The sequence below is a fragment of the Stenella coeruleoalba genome (genome assembly GCF_951394435.1).
Source record: "Stenella coeruleoalba genome assembly, chromosome: 19".
Lineage (NCBI taxonomy): Eukaryota > Metazoa > Chordata > Mammalia > Artiodactyla > Delphinidae > Stenella > Stenella coeruleoalba.
In genome coordinates this window covers 2,295,727-2,311,466 of record NC_137165.1, presented here as the reverse complement: position 1 = coordinate 2,311,466, position 15,740 = coordinate 2,295,727, and the positions used below count along the sequence as shown (strand labels likewise).

Below are 15,740 nucleotides of genomic sequence, written 5' to 3'. Positions count from 1 at the left end.
AGCTTCCCTCCCAGACGCCGGGGTCGTGCTGGCTCGCTGTCTCTTGTGAAACCTTGAAGGCATGTATCCTGTCCTGTTTGATGTGTGTTCTTTGTTCTGACAAGATATAAGAAACTGTGTTGAAAACCATGCTTCGCCAGAGCGCTTTCCTCCTGGGTGGAGACAGCACTCCTGCGCTATAGTCCTGTTTGGCCGGAAAAAAACCCCTCTTTTAGTCTTATGATAAGTTGTTTATTGATTACTTGGCCTCCACACCCAGCAGTCATTGCCATCTTCTGGAGACAGTGTGTTTGCTTGTTCGCCATCACCCTGTATTCTTCCGGTTTTCCTTTTCCCTCCCTGACCAAGTCCTCTGGGTTTTTCCTTGCTGGACCTTTCTCCCCTTCCAGGCTTCCTGACGTGTTCAGGTGCCTGAGGGCTCAGTCCTTGGACCTCTTCTCTTTCCACAGTCACAGCCTCATCTAATCCCGTGCATGGTGGTCAGAGAAGATTTTAAATCCCATCTGGTCCCACCCTTTCCTCTGAACTCCAACCAGTATGTTCAGCTCTATCCCACTCATACTGGGATTCATAATAGGCATCTTAAAGGTAGCTGTACATAGAACTGTTGGTTTCTCTTCATCCACGAGACAAATACAGGGCACGCCTCCACCAGTGTTCTCAGTCTCAGGAAGTGGTACCACCCTTCATCCCATTTACTCAGGCCTTAGGATCATCCTGACTCTTCTCTTTGGCCCTAGTTTCAAAATGTAATAAAAATACCAGTGGTTTTCCAGTTGAAGGACGACTGTCATGGATGTATTTGTCAATTAAAAGAAATAATAGTATATCATTTTAACAGGATGGTTACAAACTCTCAGAAAGTTTTGGAGACTATTTTTACAACACTGGCCATAGAAAGAGAAATATATCTTAGTTGCTGAGATTGTTTGAGTTTTCTCTATTATATTTGTTACGTACGTGGAAAAAAATCTATGAAAATTATCGTATCAGAGTAACTCACATTGGAACATAGTTTATTTCTTTATAGAATAAAATGCATATTATTAATTAAAAAAATACCAGTGGTTGAAGGAAAAAAATACCATAAAAAAAAATACCAGTGGTTGAATTCAACCACTTTTGCCCTAGTTCAAGCCATAATCATTTTCACCGGCACTTTATGTAGCATCCTACTGGGTTTCCTGGCTTCTACTGTGGACTCGGTGAAGGTTATTTATCTGTCATTTCTCAGTCCTCCACCTGCCCTTTTATAATCTGTCCCACAGACACCCAGAGTGTGTGAACTCTTTTCCCGGTTCTCCTGCCAGCTGGCTTCCAGTGAGTTGTGGCAGTTGCTGGGTGTTTCTGTAGTGGAAGAGGAGCTGGGATGATTCCTTCCTTGGTCAAGGTGGCCGCTCTCTAGGAGATACAGGATGACAGTGACAGCATCTCCAGGTGGCACCGGTGCTGGTGCAGCTCCCCTGGGTTCCTTCCAGCCAGGGGAATTTTCAGCAGCTTCTCATCAGTGGTATCACTCCATGCGTCCCTCTGACCCCTCTTACTCTTCAGATCCCCTCCACCTGTAGTAACTGGAGTGGGTTCTCTTTTCACAGCTGGATCCTGACTGATACGCTTTGCTGCAGCCATTCTCCGCCCAGCTGTCAGTGATCCTTTCACAAGACCCTCGACCCTCTTACTTCCCTGCTCAAAGCTTTCCAGTGGCTTCCTGTGACATATAGAACAAAATCCAAAATACTCAACTAGCCGTACGTGTCCTGGCCTGCAGCCTCCTCTCCAGGCTCCGTTTGTATGATTCTCCCACTTAGTGGAGTGCTTCTCTTGCTGTTCACAGAACGAGAAGCACACCTCCACTTTGGGGCTTTTGCACTCTGCTCTTTCCTGCTTAAATGTAACCTCCCTAAAGAAGCCTTCACTGACCACCATGTCTGAAATACCAGGCTCTGCCACTCTGTCCCTTCCCCATTTGTTTGTGTCTGTCTTTCGTGTTCAACGTAGTGTCAGTACCAAGCAAAGAATCTGGTCGGTTGTAGGTACTCTGTAAATATTTATTGAACAAAGGAATGGTACAGTCTCAAGGACTCCAGCCTCCGTGTCTTGTGCTGTCCATGTTTGTGGCTTTCTCAATAGCCACAGTAATTTGAGAGTTATTTAAAGAGATTCTTGGTGAAGGAAGGAAGGTGGCATGACCATCAAACTCGCCTTCGCCTTCTTCCTTGCCTTCTTTTGGCCAAAACCATGAAGTCCACATGGAGATGCCACAGTGATCTTGCTGGTAAAGGGGAGGTTGCTGGTGAGCAGGCCTTTTACTTTACCGGGAAAAGCTGTAGCTTCCTTCACATACCGGTGTCTAAGCCAACTTCATACCCAAGCGTTGCCTGTGCACAGTAGGCCCACGGTCTAAGGTCAGTGCAGGATTCTCCCGCTGTCCCAGAGGAGAGCATTCCCAGGAACCCGTCCCTAAGCCAAAATGGAGTAAAGCCAAGTAGCAATTACAAACGCTGTGTGCTGTTTTCACTCTTCACCTGCTTCTCTCCTGAAAGTGAACATCCTCTTTGGATTTCTTTCCATTAGCAAACACAGGCACTAAAGCAGGTCTTGAGTAAAGGCACAGTGGTGTAAAGCAGACTTTCAAAAAACGGGGGAAACCTGTGTCTGGAACCATGTGGTGATGTTTAAATGGGCTCAGAGTTCATTGAGTAACCATTTTAAACCCTGAGCTAAGGAATGTTATGTAAGGGACTAGGTAAACTGACACAGGACTCATGCCACAGTTTTTTAAAATGTAAATAATGAACAGAATTCCAACGTGAAAATAGGTAATCTAAGGCATGATATCAAAATATCTAAGGCAAGTTAATCTCTGAGCAGCAAAGGGCTGCTGCTTCTGCTGAGGATTAGACAGGAGGATCTTAAGAAGAATCTGTCGCAGTTCTAATGGCAACATCACCAGGAGTTTGACTCTGCCAACTCTTGAGCATTTTTTTTATTAACTGGAGAAATCAATTGATGGCTTTTTTTTGGCGTATTTTAAAACCACATCCAAATTCTTTTTTTGTGTGTGTAATTTTTTAAATTGAAGTAGAGTTGATTTACAGTGTTGTGTTAATTTTTGTTGCACATCAAAGTGATTAAGTTATACATATATATATATACTTTTTTTTTTTTTCCCCACACGGCTTGTGGGATCTTAGTTCCCCAACGAGGGATTGAACCTGGGCCCTCAGCAGTGAAAGCACAGAGTCCTAACCGCTGGACCGCCAGGGAATTCTCTGTGTACATTCTTTTTTTTTTTAATTCGTTTCCATTAATTGGTTTATCATAGAATACTGAATATAGTTCCCTGTGCTATACAGTAAGACCTTGTTGTTCATCCATCCTATAGATAATAGTTTGCATCTGCTAATCCCAACATCCCACTCCATCCCTCCCCCAGCCCCCTCCCCTTTGGCAACCACCATTGTATTCTCTATGTCTGTGAGTCTGTTTCTGTTTCATAGATAAGTTCATTTGTGTCATATTTTAGATTCCACATATCAGTGATATCATATAATATTGTCTTTCTTTCTAACTTACTTCACTTAATATGATAACCTCTAGTTGCATCCATGTTGCTGCAAATGGCATTATTTCATTCCTACGGCTGAGTAGTGTTCCACTGTGTATATACATACCACATCTTCTTCATCCATTCATCTGCTGATGGACAATTACATTGTTTCTGTGTCTTAGCTATTGCGAATAGTGCTGCTATGAACATAGCCATGCATGTATCTTTCTGAGTTAGAGTTTTGTCTGGGTATATGCCCAGGAGTGGGATTGCTGGATCATATGGTAGTATATTTTCTGAGGAACCTCCGTACTGTTCTCCATAGTAGCTGCACCAATTTACATTCCCACCAACAGTGTAGGAGGGTTCCCTTTTCTCCACACCCTTTCCACCATTTGTTATTTGTAGACTTTTTGATGATGGCCATTCTGACCAGTGTGAGGTGATACCTCATTGTAGATTTGATTTGCATTTCTCTTTTAAAAAAATTTTTATTTTATTTATTTATTTGCACCAGGTCTTAGTTGCAGCATGCTCGTGGGATCTAGTTCCCTGACCAGGGATCGAACCCAGGCCCCCTGCATTGGGAGCTCAGAGTCTTAAGCCCTGTACCACCAGGGAAGTCCCGCATTTCTCTGTTAATCATCGATGTTGAGCATCTTTTCATGTACCTATTGGCCATTTGTATTTCTCCTTTGGAGAAATGTCTGTTTAGGTCTTCTGCCCATTTTTTGATTGGGTTGTTTGTTGAGTATTATGAGCTGTTTGTATATTTTGGAAATTAAGCCCTGTCGGTCATTCCGTAGGTAGTCTTTTTGTTTTCTTTTATGGTTTCCTTTGCTGTGCAAAAGCTTGTAAGTTTAATTCGGTCTCATGTGTTTATTTTTGTTTTTATTTTTATTGCCTTGGGAGACGGACCTAAGAAAACCCATGTCCAGATTCTTCAGCAGAACAAGGTGGTATGTTTATGAAACCGAAGAGTGGACTGGGGATTCTTTCACCCCCAAGTTGAAACGCTCCCCTTCCAGCTTTTGATTACGATGTGCCCATGGATTTAAGTATCTCTGGGCGAGTGAGATTACCACTTGCAGGTACAGGATTGTGGGGTGAGTGCCTACAAGCTATTTTTTTGGGAAATATAGTACGCCTGGCCACCATACTTTCCTAGTCCATTACCCTTTTTTTGGCCTTAAAGTTTCTTCATTGTGGGTGGTCCACTCTGTGACCCCTCTCCAGTGCGGGTAACCCAAGCCTGACCATTCAGCCCTCCCAGCACTTTGTTTAGACCTATCATGACAGAGACACGCTTTCCCCATGGGCTCACCAGCTATGCGGATGGTAGAATCCTCGAGCCACTTGTAGCTAATTTGTTGGCACCCCAGGGGAAATGACTCGCTGAGAATAAAGCTGAGACAGAGGAAGGCAGAGCTCAGAGACAAGTCCTGATAAGATCGTTTGTGTTCAGTTAAGGCTCGAACCTCTGTGACGGACATCGTCATAGTTCCTCTCATAAACCAGTCAATTTCCAAATGTCAGGGACCCAGTGTTTGAATTGAATTTTATTTGCCACTTGCTACCCAGAGACCTGAACATGATAGAGAGACGTGCCACATTGCACTTAATTCTGTTATCCAGGTCCTCAGACTAATCCACGATGGGGTAAAAGGAGGTACAAAACGTTAACATTTTAAAAACTATGTATGCAGTCAGTATATTCCTTGCAGTGTGGTATAAGTTATGAGCAAATCAGCCAGTTTTCTAGGAGACCAGATTAGGGCCAGAAGGAAGGAAGGAGTCCTGGGCTGCACTCACACCCTTCGTCCCCTGAGACTCAGAGAATTAAGGTGTTTATTTCCCACTTGCCTTTAGGAAAGCTCTCCCTGCTGACTGCTGAAGAGATCACACGTTTGAACCTTGCATGTAGTCTAGCATATTTTTGGGGGGTAATAAAACACTACATTTTTATTGGATATGATATAAGTACAAACCAGTGCATGAATTATAAATGTGTGCAATGAACTATGGCGAAGGTAACCCGCCTGTATATCTACCACCCAGAAGGTTACCAGCATCCCCCTTATACCCCTATATCTAGTCGCGGCTAGAGAATTTCCATGTGGAAGCAGATACATGCATAACTTCAGTAGTCAAATAACTTTCCGTCGTGCTTGTACCAATTCACAGTCCCCGTGTGTGTGTGTGGTGGTGCGTGTGTAGAGTGTTGTGTGTGTGTATGTGTGTGTGTGGCTGCGTTTGTAGAGTGTTTGTGTGTGTGTGTGTGGTGTGTGTGTATGTGAGAGTCTACTAGCTCCACAGCCTCTCCAGCACTTGATGATGTCAGTTTAAAAAAATTAACCATTCTGGTAGCTGTGTAGTGGTTTCTCAGTGTGATTTTAACTTGCATTTCCCTGATGACTAATGATGCTGGGCACCTTTTCATATGTTTATGACTATTTGCATATATTTCCATGGCAAGAAAAAACAGATTTTACAAAAGATGTTAAGGCAGTAAACCTGAATTGGAGCCTCAGGCTGCCTTGGATACCTGCCCTAACCTACCATGCTCTTCCTCAGCAAATACTTGCCCGCTAGAGCTGTTTGTGTCCACGGATCAGTATTAGAAAAGAACAAACCCAGTGCCCACGCATAGACACTACACACGTGTACACACATACACCTCTAAGGAAGAGGAGATAAAACCTTATATGAAATAATGGACATCCAGATGGATAATTCTCACAGTTTCTTGAGAGACCGAAGCATAATCTTTGAAGGAAAAGGAAAAGCCCAAAGAAATGCGTTAAAAGATTAAAGAATAGATGAGAAAACAATAAGGAGAGGACAAACAAGTAATTAAAACTTAGGAAAGAAATGGAAAAGAAAAAGAACACTTGAACAGAAATGAAGACCACTTTAGAAAGCCCAAAGAAATGCGTTAAAAGATTAAAGAATAGATGAGAAAACAATAAGGAGAGGACAAACAAGTAATTAAAACTTAGGAAAGAAATGGAAAAGAAAAAGAACACTTGAACAGAAATGAAGACCACTTTAGAAACAACCAAAGGTAGAATAAAGCAGAGATACAAAAGGGGAAGTTTGACAAAATCACGTAAAATGAACTGGAGACAAATATCACGTGATTCCACTTATGCCGGGTACCCAGCCACATGCATAGAGACAGAAACAGAATGGTGGTTACCAACGTCTGGAGGGTAGTGGGCTCATGGGTGCACAGTTTCCATTTGGAATGATGATAAATTTCTGTCCGTGGATAGTGGTGAATGCGTGTAATGCCACTGAATTATACATTTTAAAATGCTTAAAAGGGTAAGTTTATGTTATGTACATTTTACCACATTAAAAAAAATGAAATGGGAGAGAAAAATATGTAAAAGTGATTCACAAAAGATGAAAGATTGTCCAGCATGATGAAGGCCATACGTGAAGAACTCATGGCTAACAGAACACTCGGTGATGAGACAGAAAGTTTCCCCCGGACCAAGAATAAGACAAGGATGTCTGCGTTTGCTCTTTCTATCCCATATGGTATTGGAAGCTGGAGACAGAGTAGTTAGGCAAGAAAAAGAATTAAAAAGGGTCCAAATCGGAAAGGAAGAAATAAAATTTTCTTTATTATTATCTCGGTCCAAGACCTGGAGGCCATCTGTGTTTTCATAAAATAGGTGCTTTCCTGGCGGTCTCAGCTTCTGTGTTCAAATATCTTATGAACATTTGAGAAATGCTAGCGTCTGCTCAGGCATGCTTTTGTCATTTTCCTTGTAAAGGGTATCCCTCGGCACTGTGTGCTTGTGTTGCTGTTGGATGCCTTCTCTTTCGTTGCGTCGTCTAAAAGTTGGTTGTATGTAGAGAGCTGTTAATGATTGTGAATTTTCTGTCTTGTTACAATTCTGAATGCCTCTTGCTGTTCGCAGTAGTTTTCAGATGATTCTCTTGGATTTTCCAAGGATACAATCATATCGTCTACAAATAATGTGATAATTTTATAGTCTCCATTCCAGATGTTATTCCACTGATTTCTTTTTCCTGCCTAAACACCTGTAGTAGAACAATAAATTGTCATGGTATTAGTGGAAATGCTTGTCTTGTTTAGGACCTCAGAAATAGTGCTTCTGTTGTTTCTCTACCAAATAGCATGTTGGATTTGGGGCTGACATACACACTGTTGACGCCAATAATCAATAATCTGTATTAAGGAACAGAAGAGAGTTTTATTTGAGGCAAGATGAGCACTATAGACTGGGAGACACAGATTCAAGAAGCTGTTCTTGTTTTCTGCCAGACTGCAGAACGGGGCAGGCTTATAAAGGCAAAAACCACAAAGCTGCCTGAGCTGTTTGTCAAGAGTTAGTATTGGAGCTGGCGAGAAGTAAGGGTGCTTGTTAAGCAAGGATTGGCTGGGGTTGAAATGGTTGCATAGTTACAAGGGGAGACCTTGATATCATAAGGTTGCAGCTGCTGGCAGAGATTCTTTTGAGAAAGGCTGTTGGTGTCCTTGCGTCTGATACAGTGCAGAAAATTCAAGTTCTCGATGATGCAGGAACGTGTCTGAAACCACATCCACGAAGGCCACCCAGCTCCATGCCTGAACCACAGTTACTCCGTCTCGATTTTTAAATGGTCTTAAATATGTCATCAAAGCATACACAGAGACACACATAAATAAGTTTATGTGTGCATCTTTTTTAAAACAATGTTCAGGAGGTATCCATGGCGTCTGCTTTATTGAATGTTTCCAACAAGGACGGTTGAGGATTTTGTCAAATGGCCTTTTAGTGCCTACAGAGATGATTCTATCATTGTTCTCCTTAGACCGATTATGATGATAAGTGATACCACTTGGTTTCCTCATATGGAACAGTCCTGACTGCTGTGTGCTACTCTTCCAGCGAGCTGCTGGACGCTGCTAATATTTTATTCAAGAATTTTGCAATGATAGTTATGAGGAAGAGTGGTCTGTAGCTTTATCTTTTATGTAATCTAAGGGTTGATATTAGTAGCATTAATGTTACATTCATAACGTAAAGAGAATTGAAATTATTTCCCGTTTGGATGCCCTGAAACAATCTTCATAGTATAGGAATGATCTGTATTATGGAGGTTTGGCTAAATTCTATGAAACTTTCATGCTGGGTGTTTTGGAGGACTTTGTTACAGCGTTTACAACTCCTTCTCTGAAATCAGTTTGTTTAGACTTTATATCTTTTGCGGGGGGGGTCAGCTTTGGCAAATTATACATATTTTCAGAAATCTATCCATTTTATCAAGATTCTAACTGTATAGAATTGTGCAAAACAATCTGTCATGTGCTTTTGGGGTAAGTTGTGTGTTCTGCATCTATATCCGCATCTGCAATTTCTGTGGATTTCCTTAGTAACGATGAGCTGTGTTTTCTGCAGAATATAGTCTGATTCGAGGACTGACCCAATGCTGTAGTATGTATTCAAGTAGATCCTTCTGTTCTGTGTCAGCTAGTACATTTTTACCGTGTAAACAATTTTGAATCTGTCCCCATTGCTCTGTGAAATTTTAATCCCGCAGCTGTCGTGAGAGCCTTCTGTGTCCACACAAACAGAGGTGCTTAGTTTCTTATCCTGACTTTTTGGAAATGTTGTCATGTGATGGCTTAATGAGTAACTGTCCTCAATGTCATGTCTCTTGATGACCGGTTCAGGCTGGGAGCCTGTGGGGTATTTGATCAGCGTCAAGCAGGATTTCGCCCTTCTCTGTTTGGGACACAGAACTGCCAAGTATTTATTACGGTCTCATCCCTACCAAGCACCGGCGTCGACACCAGGGAAACACCGTTTAACCAAAGAGCCAGAGCCTCTGCCTGATGAGCTGCTGGGGTTTCACAATTCAGCTTTGCTTTAAAAAAGCAAAAAACCTAAAAACCTCTCCTCTACTAGACACTGAGCTCTTTAGAATAAGAACACGGCAGATCTCGCTTTTTGTCCATAAAAGTGCTTCTCGCTATTGGACTTATTTAGCAGGTGCTCAGATTTGTTAAATAACCTTTTAAACTATTAATTATACATTAACAACATGGAAATCTTGTGAAAATACATAAAAAATGTAATGATGAAAATTAAAATTACCTCTAGTTCACTCCTCAAATATTTCCCTGAGGTATTTCAATGTATTTTATTCCAGCCTTTTAAAATTATTTTTCTCCCAGTATTTTTTGTTATTCACAGAAGTGGGATTATACTGAATATGTAATTTCCCCCGGTCCCATGTTAAAGACATGGCTTTTAGTAATTCTCTAGTATTTCCTTGTATCGTTTATTTAATGCTTCCCTAATAGTGGACATTTAAATTGCCCCCCTTTTATCTTTTAATTGAAGTATTGCTGATTTACAGTGTTGTGTTAATTTCTGCTGTAGAGCAAAGTGACTCAGTTACATGCATATGTACATTCTTTTTTATGTTCTTTTCCATTACGGTTTATCCCAGGATATTGAATATAGGTCCCTGTGCTATACAGTAGGACCTTGTTGTTTATCCATTCTGTGTGTAACACTTTGCATCTACTAACCCCAAACTCCCAATCCATCCCTCCCCCACCCGCCCCCCCACCTTGGCAACCACAAGTCTGTTCTCTGAGTCTGTTTCTATTTTGTAGATGAGTTCATTTGTGTCATATTTTAGATTCCACATACGGGTGATGTCATATAGTATTTGTCTTTCTCTTTCTGACTGACTTCACTTAGTATGATAATCTCTAGGTCCATCCATGTAGCTGCAAATGGCATTATTTCATTCTTTCTTATGGCTGAGTAGTATTCCATTGTGTATATGCACCACATGTTTATCCGTTCCTCTGCTGATGGACATTTAGGTGGTTTCCATGTCTTGCTGTTGTGAATAGTGCTGCTGTGAACATTGGGGTGCATGTATCTTTTTGAATTATAGTTTTGTCTGGGTATATGCCCAGGAGTGGGATTGCTGGATCATGTAGCAACTCTGTTTTTAGTTTTTTGAGGAATCTCCTTACTGTTTTCCATAGTAGCTGCACCGACTTACATTCCCACAAACAGCGTAGGAGGGTTCCCTTTTCTCCACACCCTCGCCAGCATTTATTTGTAGACGTTTTAATGATGGCCGTTCTGACCAGTGTGAGGTGGTACCTCATTGTAGTTTTGATTAGCAATTCTCTAATAATTAGCGATGCTGTAAGTTGCTCCTCTTTTAAATGACATTGTGACGAGCATCCCGGGTATATGAATTATTAACGACATTCCTGAGTCTCTCCTTAGGATGGGTTCCTAGGAATGGAATCAGTCCATCAAAGGGTATAGACTGTCCATCCATCTGCTTCTCAACTCGAGAGGTTATTCCAGTGAAATGGCCGGGAGTCCACGGGAGGCCCAGCCTCAGTGACCTCCTGCCATCGTGGGGCCCCACACATGTGAACAGGTTAGCAGACTAATTCCCAGTTTATACTGGGTTCCAACTCAAGCCTAGACAGCTGGCTTTGTAGTGCAGTTATTCATATGTGAATGGGTATTTTATATCCACTCTGTTACACACTGATATTTAAGTGATTTAAATAGTTTCTTCTCACAAGGAGATAGGCATTGTTTATGTTTCTCAGTCATCTCTTGTACACGGCAATTGGAGAGATGGTTCTCCAAGTGGGCTTCTAGAAACATCAGTCTCACAGGTACATGCACACACCCATCTAAAGCCTTCCAGCGGGTTCCCACTAGAGTTGGAATCAAACCTGGTCAGTGGTAAGCGTGCGTCTGATCCTGGTCCATAATTATCTAAGATTTTAGCGTAAGCTGCAGGTTACGCTATGGATACAGTAGTTACGGGAGAATGTTAATGATGCCAGGAGGGGGACTGCAGAAAATCTGAACGGGATACTTGTTTCCCACCCACAGGTCTCTGGTCCGGATTGACGGCCTGTGTCTTCTTTCAAACCCTCTTCTACTTGGTGTACATCTGGAGGATAAACTGGAACAGAGCTGCAGAGCAGGTAACAGAGGGCGGGTCCTCTTAGAGATGGGGCCCTGTTGATCCCAGGGCAGGTAAGGAATCTTTCATGGTGAAAATGGTAAGAAATCCATTGGCAGCATGACGCACTTTGTTTAGTGAAATGCATCCAACGTGAGAGCTGGGGGCAAAAGGAAAGCCTGTGTCAGCACGTTTTCCTCTTAATGTGGAATTAATTTAGTATCTACCAAGCAGGGCTCAGCCAGAAAGAAAGAGAATTAGCTTAGAAACTATTTTGCTGTTTTGGTGTGGTAGTCTTAGAAAAGCAGTAGTGTTTCCTGATCTGTTGTCTAGTTTTAGGCGTCTTCAAAAGGATCTTTTGGTCCTAAGAAATTTCCTAAGAAATGCAAATTGCTAAGTGCCTGTGATCAGGGAAGTTCTTGGGGCAGAACCTGTCCTGCGGGTTGAGGACCGGATCCTGACCCTCTGGGCGTCTCTGTGTTGAAGTGTGAGCTTCGCTGACTGTGTCCCGGTTTGAGAGGAGATGGGTGGGAGGTCGGCGAGGGGAGGTGTCCTGGACAACCCGCGAGGAGGGGCTGAGGCGTGCAAACCGCCACAGTCTGCGTCTTGACCACCCTGGAGGATTCGCAGCCCTTCTGCCTTTCCTTATGCTGACGTATCGTGTCCTTCCTCCCTTCAGTGTGATCGCTGGAGGGAATGAAGTGTACAGGACGTTAAGTTGGACCCTAACTCCCCCTTAGGTGATTGTACCATTTATCTTTAGACTTTGTTCCTTTTATCGGGATTTAGGAGCAGTAAAGGGCGCAGTGCGGAAAACATGTGAAGTTTGCAACTATGGCAACAATTAATTTTCCATTATGGAATAGCATTAGCTGTTGCTGTACTTTTAACATAAATTTTAATAAGAGTTTTCAAATACCATAACTAAAACAGAAGAATTGTCACCAGGATACAAACTGGAAATGATAATTTTATACCGTTAATGAAGCATGTTAACTAACCTTGTCATGGTTTTCTGTCAGTTGTGTGTGGATAGATATTAGTAATGTTTTCTAAATTATTTGGAAGATCTGCAGTATCTTATTGGAGATCAAAAAAGGAGCTACACTTTTATATAAACATTTCTCCCGGATGTTAACTCCGTCATGGGTTTTCAGTGTATGAATCTGATTATCTCTTTTGTCGGTTTCTTACTCTTTCTCATATGGAATATTTCTTCTTCCGTGGAAGCAGGTCACTTTGCTATAAAATATTAATTGCTGGTGTAGCTTTGTTTGTATTTCCCTCTCAATGGATTTTTTATTTTTAAGAAGATGTTGGTGTAGGAGTTTATTAATTAATTAATTTATTTTTGCTGTGTTGGGTCTTCGTTTCTGTGCGAGGGCTTTCTCTAGTTGTGGCAAGCAGGGGCCACTCTTCATCGTGGTGCGCGGGCCTCTCACTGTCGCGGCCTCTCTTGTTGCGGAGCACAGGCTCCAGACGCGCAGGCTCAGTAGTTGTGCCTCACGGGCCTAGTTGCTCCGCGGCATGTAGGATCTTCCCAGACCAGGGCTCGAACCCGTGTCTCCCTGCATTAGCCGGCAGATTCTCAACCACTGCGCCACCAGGGAAGCCCCCTCTCAATGGATTTAATCCTGTCAATGAGTTTATAGTAAGGGCCTTTTCAAGCTCTACCACTGGTAATGTTGTATCAGCTTTTTCTTTTTCTCAATTTTTATTGTGGCAAAATCCAACATAAAATTGACTGTCTTAACCATTTTTAGTGTACAGTTCAGTGTACTAAATATGTTCATAATGTTGTACCATCATCCCACCATGCATCCCCATAATGTTTTCACCTTATAAATCTGAAACTCTGTGCCCACCAAACGATAGCTGTCCATTTCCCCTCCTCCCAAGCCCTGGAGATCACAATTCCACTTTCTCTCCCTTTGAGTTTTACTGCTCCAAGTACCTCATATAAGTGGAGTCATGTAGTATTTGTGTTTTTGGGACATTATTTTACTTAGCATAATATCCTCAAGGTTCATCCATGTTGTAGCGTATGCCAGAACTTCTTTCCTTTTTAAGGCTGAATAATATTCCACCATATGTATGTACCACATCTTGCTTGTCTGTTCATCTGTTGATAGAAACTTGGGTTGCTTTCACATTTTAGCTGTTGTGAATAATGCTGCTGTGAACGTGAGTGTACTACAGAGATCTGAGTCTGTGCTTCCAGTTCTTTTCACCATACGCCCAGAAGTGGAATTGGTGGGTCATCTGGTAATCTATTTTTAAATTTTTGAGGAACCGCTGTACTGTTTCCCATAGTGGGTGCACCATTTTACTTTCCAACCAACATTGCACAGGAGACCAATTTTCCACATCCTCTTCAGCACTTGTTATTTTCTGGGTTTTGTCCTGTTTTGTTTAATAATAGCCATGCTAATTAATGGGCGTGAGGTAGTATCTCAGTGTAGTTTTGATCTGCATTTCCTTAATGATCTGTTATGTTTAGCATATTTTCATGTACTTCTTGGCCATTTAAATGTATTCCTTGGAGACATACCAAGTTTTTTTTTTTAATTATTTGTTTTTATTTTTGGCTGTGTTGGGTCTTCATTGCTGTGCGCGGGCTTTCTCTAGTTGTGGTGCGCGGGGGCTACTCTTTGTTGCAGTGCACGGACTTCTCATTGTCGTGGCTTCTCTTGTTGCAGAGCACAGGCTCTAAGTGCATGGGCTTCAGTAGTTATGGCATGCGGGCTCAGTAGTTGTGGCTCGCGGGCTCTAGAGCGCAGGCTCAGTAGTTGTGGTGCATGGGCTTAGTTGCTCTGTGGCATATGGGATCTTCCCAGGCCAGGGCTCAAACCCGTGTCCCCTGCATTGGCAGGAGGATTCTTAACCACTGTGCCACCAGGGAAGCCCTCTATTCAAGTTGTTTTGCACATTTTTTAATCAGGTTGGTTTTGTTGTTGTTGTTGAGTTTTTGGAGTTCTTTATATATTCTGGACATTAGTACCTTATCAGATAAATGATTTATAAATATTTTCTCCCATTCTGTGGGTTGCCTTTTTACTCTTTGATATTGTCTTTTAATTGTTTTAATATATATATATTTATTTAATTTATTTATTTTTGGCTGCGTTGGGTCTTCGTTGCTGCGCACAGGCTTTCTCTAGTTGTGGTGAGCGGGGGCTACTCTTCATTGCAGCGTGCAGGCTTCTCATTGTGGTGGCTTCTCTTGTTGTGGAGCACAGGCTCTAGGCGCGTGGGCTTCAGTGGTTGTGGCACACAGGCTCAGTAGTTTTGGCGCACAGGCTTAGTTGCTTGGCGGCATGTGGGATCTTCCCTGACCAGGATCTGAACCTGTGTCCCCTGCACTGGCAGGCGGATTCTTAACCACTGTGCCACCAGGGAAGCCCTGATACTGTCTTTTGATTAACAAGTTTTTAATTTTCATGGTCTAATTTGTCAGTTCTTCTTTTATTGCGTGTACCCTTGGTGTCATATCCAAGCAATCATTCCCAATCCAGTGCTGTGGCGATTTTGCCTTATGTTTTCTTCTGAGAGTTTTATAGTTTTAGGTCTTACATTTAAGCTTAATCCACTTGAGTTAGTTTTATTGTTCTTGTTTTTGTTTTTAACATTTATTCTTTTATTTGGTTGCACCAGGTCTTAGTTGCGGCAGGCGGGCTCCTTAGTTGCAGCTCACAGGCTCCTTAGTTGCAGCAGGTGGGCTTCTTAGTTGCAGCTCCAGGGCTCCTTAGTTGTGGCATGCAAACTCTTAGTTGCAGCATGCATGTGGGATCTAGTTTCCTGACCAGGGATCGAACCCAGTCCTCCAGCATTGGGAGCGCAGAGTCTTAGCCACTGTGCCACCAGGGGAGTCCCTGAGTTAATTTTTATATGTGGTGTTAGGTAAGGATCCGACTTCATTCTTTTGCATGTGGATATCCAGTTTTCCCAGAAACATTTGTTAAAAAGACTGTCCTGGGCTTCCCTGGTGGCGCAGTGGTTGAGAGTCCACCTGCCGATGCGGGGGACGCGGGTTCGTGCCCCGGTCCGGGAGGATGCTGCATGCCGCGGAGCAGCTGGGCCCGTGAGCCATGGCCGCTGAGCCTGCGTGTCCGGAGCCTGTGCTCCGCAACGGGAGAGGCCACAACAGTGAGAGGCCTGTGTACCGCAAAAAAAAAAAAAAAAAAAAAAAAGACTGTCCTTTCCCCACTGA

The 15,740-nt window shown here is 42.6% G+C and overlaps 1 pseudogene across 1 annotated transcript in view; it reads left to right on the top strand.

The window, feature by feature from the left end:
- Positions 1-15,740, top strand: part of LOC307176937 (receptor-binding cancer antigen expressed on SiSo cells-like) — a 107,080-nt pseudogene that overhangs the window by 520 nt on the left and 90,820 nt on the right. The window contains exon 2 of the transcript XR_013831795.1: positions 11,458-11,552. The product of XR_013831795.1 is annotated as a receptor-binding cancer antigen expressed on SiSo cells-like (transcript). The remainder of the gene's footprint in view (positions 1-11,457; positions 11,553-15,740) is intronic.